Source organism: Grammomys surdaster, unplaced genomic scaffold, assembly GCF_004785775.1.
Source record: "Grammomys surdaster isolate TR1022 unplaced genomic scaffold, NIH_TR_1.0 97, whole genome shotgun sequence".
NCBI lineage: Eukaryota > Metazoa > Chordata > Mammalia > Rodentia > Muridae > Grammomys > Grammomys surdaster.
The window spans coordinates 8559926-8565925 of NW_021604576.1; positions in this window are offsets into that span (position 1 = coordinate 8559926).

Here is a 6000-nt window from a genome sequence, read left to right on the forward strand (position 1 = left end):
TAAATAATAATTATAATATATAATAATAATTATAAGAAGTATTATTGTATATCTTATATACAATTTACAGGGGAGAGATGGGACAGAGTCAGTAGAAAGCTTTCATAAGATGGGGCAAAGTCAGTGGGAAGCTAATCGAGCAAGGTCGTGCAGAAGGAAACAGAATATCACACAGATATTATACATCACACCAGCAGAGAGAAGCCAATCAGCTAGCTTTGTTTTCAACATTCTGGGCCTCTAGGAGGGTCACTTTGCATCTTATGACAAATGAAGATGTTACTGGGTTTGATGTCCGGGTGTACCCTGACAGAGCTGTGAACGATCTTACTCCTCAAGGAAATCTGCAGAAGGATGCCTTAGAGTTTGGACTCTTGGAAGTGATTACCAAGTATAGCATTAGCTTTTTCCAATATAGCAGCATACTCGCTCCTACAATTAGTGTACTCATTTTTAGCGATTACATGATCATCTTCTGCATTGGAAAAATAGTAATGTACCACATGGGGTTGATGGCTAATTACCACATGAGCATTAATGCCATACAAATCCAATTTCTGATGTGATAACTCTGAAAAGGGTTTTATAGAGCATTTTATTGAATAAATGCATCCATCCAGTCTCACTTCTTTTTTAACCTCTATGAGTGCTCTGCTGCATATACATCAGCCTGCCTGAAGAGGGCACCATATCCACCTATAGATGGTTGGGAGCTACCATGTGGTTGCTGGAAACTGAACTCAATGACCTTGGGAAGAGCAGCCAGTGCTCTTGACCGCACTGGTGAGCCATCTCACCAGCCCCTATCCAGTCTCATAACGCACTTGTAAACTGTACCAAATTCCCCAGTTCCAATTTATTCTACTTCCAAGAATTCTTTTTCACAGCAGGAAACCATATTAGTTTCCTGTGGAAACTTTCACGTTCTGATTTGCCTTCCCCTTCTGCAGTTCCTTCAGGATAACTTCTGGTTTCCTTCTTGCCCTTTGCTTGAAGGAATAATTTTCTATAGGGCTCTGGGATGAATGGATTAATATTGACTAATGACAAACAGGTCTTCTTATCTGTGCTTATAGCTTTGTGCAGGGAACGATTTTGAAGATATCTCTGGCTGGCTTAGCAAACTTTTGGGAGTAGAGGAGTTGCCATTGGACCCCCGCCTTGCTCTTGGTCTGTAGTATTGGTGTCTCCAGACATTTGGGAGAGTCTGAAAATGGAGTCAGAACAGCATCTGAACTTCCCTGGTGTCTATTCTGAGCGGCAACAAGTTCATCTCTGAGCAGAGTCTCGGGATCCCCTAAGTCTTCATCCTTATAACTCATGTATCTTGGCGTCAATGTCTCTCTGCAGTCGTCTGCCCTTAGATCTGTCTCTTCTTCATCAAAGACGTTTAATTTTGTATTCAGCCCCTGGTTTGTACCCCCATCTCAGTGAAGGGCCTTACAGGTTGAACGAGGAGGTCTTTGAGAAGGGAACACTGAATCCTCAAAGGAGGAAAAAACAAACAAACAAACAAACAAACAAACAAACCTCAGCATCTCTCACAACTTTAGCCCACCCTTCCTTCTACCAATCAACACCCCTTGATCTGAATCCTAGATAAGTGTGAGATTTTGCTGTACCATCAGCCAGAGTGACTCACACTCTCAAGGATTCTCATAATCAACACCTTGTACTAAACAATGTTTGTAATGAAGGGATGAAGGATGTAACAATACATCTTAAAATAGATATGGAGTGCATCTTAAGTAGACAAGAACCTGGTTTTACCAATGGCATTCTAGTTGCCTGGAGGTCAGTGGTATGGAATGGTTGTGTGTATGTCTTACGTTTTAACACCATCTAAACATTTCCTTGTAGAAACTTCCTTAAAGGAGCATTCCTAAGTCACTGCGCATTTGCTTTCTTCCCTGCAAGTACAGTCCTGGGAAGCTATTTAGAGCCCTGAGGATGAATTTCTCTGAAAAGTCCATCCTGAAGCACTTGTGGTTCTGTCCAGAATAAACATTTGCTTTCATTTAAGATGTCAATAGGTACTTATTTTCTAGGCAGGGCTTCCTTGCTGGCTCTAGGATGTTTGATTTCTGTGCTGGATAATATGAAGGTTTTAAAGTCCATAGCAGCTGGAAGTCCAAACAGGACCACACAATCCGCTTCTCCCCGCAGCATGACACACACAGTAAGTGTTCAATGAAGATTTACTACAGAAATGGTCAGGTTCTCAGGTAAAAGACAAATCGAATTGCAAAGAAATATCCAAAGTTTGAAGTTTGACACAACACACTGTGCAAAGGGAGTCAGTAAATTACTCATAAAACAAACCTCAGGTGCCTGAAATGCAGGACAGTAATTTTTGTAGGCTCAGGTGGTTTATGCAGTCTTCAGCATCCCTTGTTGGAATTATAGCCCCACAATTCAAATAGCTCCTGCTTCCGTGAAACACACATAGCATGGGGATGAATTCCAAATCCTGCCTGTGGTAGCACCATATATTTTCACTGTGGTACTTTTCTGATGCTCAATAAAGTCACTTGTTGGCACCTTCAGTGTTAGGCATCTTAATTTCATATTACTAAAAACACAGGACACCCAGTACTTCTTTGTATTACTTGGTCAAAGCAACACACATTGAAATGTTATTGATTTGTTTGAGGTCTCAGCTTCACTACTGGGCTGGTGATGTGAATGAAAGCACTCACTTTATGAGCCACTCAGACCCCACGATGGAGGGAAAGAGCTGACTACCAAAGGTTGGTCTCTGACCTCCACATGTGTGCTGGGTCTCATAGCCCCCCCACACACACATTAAGTAGTATAAAACACTTTTAGAAGTAATTTCCTCTTAGCTATTGGCTCTCCCATCCTATAGGAAGCAGAGTGAGGTTAGAGATGCTCCAGTAGCTTAAGTGCCAGCACAAGGGGCTATCCTCTAACCTCTGCATACAGAGACAGAGGGAGAAACTCCCTGGTAGTAGGAGATAATGAGCCCCGTCTTATTTTTCCCTCTCTTTTTTTCTATAAGATGAATTCCAATTCATAGCAATGTGATGTTGCTTTGGGTCCTCTTTCCTATGTATCTTTTGTATGTAATGAGTATCTCACAAGCAGACATAATATGTGCAACTGTATAGCACCTCTGTGGGTGTAGTTTTTCCCTCTGTAGTTGGATGGCATACCAGGAAAGCCTCCTTAAGTGTGTGCTATAGACAATGAAGAGCTGAGAGGGAAATCTCTAGTTCCTCAAAATAGCTGCTATTGTACTATTATTAATCAATTATACATCTAATCAAATGATTAACTTGATCAGCACTCATCTGCTGTGCTTCCGTCTCCATCTAAAGAAGAATGTCTTTCTTTCTGTTCTCAGTTTCCTGTCCTTTCTTCCATGTGCTGTCCTGTGCATGCACTGACTGCCTCAGCTTTTAGTCACAGCTCTTGATTTTTCTCAAGTTGAAATAGAAGAATCTTTTTGAAGTTTGTAGATATCTACAGATGTGTAAGGATGACTTTCTGGGGCAACGTCACAGTCCCCTTGAAGACTACCTAGTCATGGTGATCTATCCCCTTGAATAAAACAAGCAGATGTGCCTCTGGCTGGCTACTCTGAGATGCTATTGCTCCTGGATTGGATTCTACCACTCTTCCAAAATCCTCTCTGGGAATGTCTATCTCTTTAACATGACACCACTCAGAACTGCAGAGTGGTGAAACATTTATTTGAAACATTTGAGAGAAAGATGTTGTTAAAGAGAAGTATTTTCTTTCCCCCAAATAATGATGGTGCAATTGATTTTTATATATCTTTATGTTAAAATGTAGTCATAACAAAAATATTGACTTTTCACAAAACCCCAGTCCACACCCACTGTCTAAGTTTCTCACTCAAGGGTGAGGTCACAGTACAAACTTTATCTAATGAAACATGGCATGTAAAAAGGAACCAAATACTTTCTGGGTAGGCCGGACAGTCTCACCTGTGTGGATAGGACTTTGGGACCAGTTCTGTCCACACTCAGTGTGGGAGGTAGCAAGGCTCTGCTCCACCAACCCCATGTCTCTATTTCTTTTCATGGCACCTTTTGCTTTCTTTATCATTGTAAGGTAATAGAATGAAAATTCTATTGATCTAAGAAACTGGTTACTGCAGCCAGACTTTATCTCTGATGTGAGATTCAGAGTACTCTGAGATTCTTTAGCAAGCTGTCTAGCTAGAGTCACTGAATCGGGTTCAGTGAGATAGCCTGCCTCAGTAAATAAAGCATCAAGTGGTTGAGAAAGGGTTCTGACATTTCTGACACCTGACATCAGTGTCTGGCTTCTGCATGCATATGTGTATATACATGTGGTCACACACATGTGCGATACAGATATATACATAAGTATACAGATATATACTTATACAACTACAGATACCACACAGACATAAACACAAGCTGAAAAGAAAAAGAAAATAATACTCTGTACTGGGATTGGTGATAAATGCCTGTGATAGGAGGCTGAGTCAGGAGTATCAGGACTTGAAAGGCAGAAGCAGGAAGGTCAGGAGTTTGTAGTCATCCTCAGCTACATAGCGGACTTGAGACTCTCAAGAAAGTATTACTCCATTTTTCTCGTTCGTCGTGGAGCACTATGTGTGACCTCTAAATATTTGTTAACAATGAACTGTTTGTATGTGGGGTTTACTCAGCTGACTGGTTGCACGCAGTGGCAAGCTCTTGCTGCAAGTACTTGGAAGCCAAGTTTATAAATAAGGGTGTGCAAGACTGGAGAAGTGTGGGGGCAAGATAAGCTGGACTGTCCCATATGCAATGGGGATTTTTGAGAAGACAAGTGGAAAAATGCAGTCATGCTGGTAATTCTAGTATGTAACTCCAGCTACTTAGAAGGCAGGGGGATTGCAGTTCAGGGATTCTTGGGCAATTTAGCAAGACCTTGTCTAAAAAAAACAAAACTCAAAAAGTTAAATGAAAAGGCTGGGGATGAAGTTTGAGGTAGAGTGCTTTCCTAGCCTGTGTGAGGCCCCTAGTGGCAAAGGCAAAGAAAGATTACTTAGTAGCATGCCCTAGGAGGGGAGCGTGGTGTGTCCCAATATCAGTTCCCTCTTTTCTGTTCTCATTGCTTTCTGAGCTTGGGTCCCACTGACCTATATCCATAGCCCCTCCTGTTGGCTTATTTACTGGCTCCTTGCCATTTTAACAATAGATGTAAATCCAAAACCTTCTTGTGAAATCTAATACCAAAGTCTTAAAGTTTTCATTCTCCTTATGTTCCATAAGAACTTTCTTCCCATGGGTTTTGTTCTTCATCTAGATAACCTACTACTCAAATTTGCACCTGCCTCCTTGTTGCCTTAATGTCTCAGCTCAGGGTTTCCATTCTCTCATTTTATCTGTGCTCACCCAGTTCATCCGTCTTCAAGGAATTTTCCTGCCCCAAGGTTCCATCTTAACTTCTGAAGCACAGACAGTCCATCTGTTCAGTTACTACCTAGCCTATGCCTGCACACTTTCTAGCCATTCCCAGGACTAGATGTACTGCATCTCACTGTAGCAATTATACACTTCCAGAAAAAAGTAATGGAGTTTCTGAATTAAAGCTAAAATTAAAAATGCTAGGTGTGTGTGTGTGTGTGTGTGTGTGTGTGTGTGTGTGTGTGGTCAATAACCATTTTGTTGAAGGTAAAGACAATTAGAAGGTAAGGGAAAGAACCCATGATTGAGTGATTTTCAGGGAGATGGGATCCAGCTCAACTGATCCTTCTTACCCCATGTAGCTTGTGCAGACTTGTGCTGTCACTTCCAACTACTTGAGTGATTTTAAAAGAAAAACCCACAGAACCTTGTGGTTAGTGACTGATCTAAGCTATTGTTTAGATTATTTTTATTTTTGTGCTATTCAGACTCTTGAAGTGATGAGTTTCAAATACATCCAGACTCCTGGGCAAAGAAGTTCTTCCTTTTATTTGCCCTAAATTATCTTTTATACTGGTGATCCTGCTTA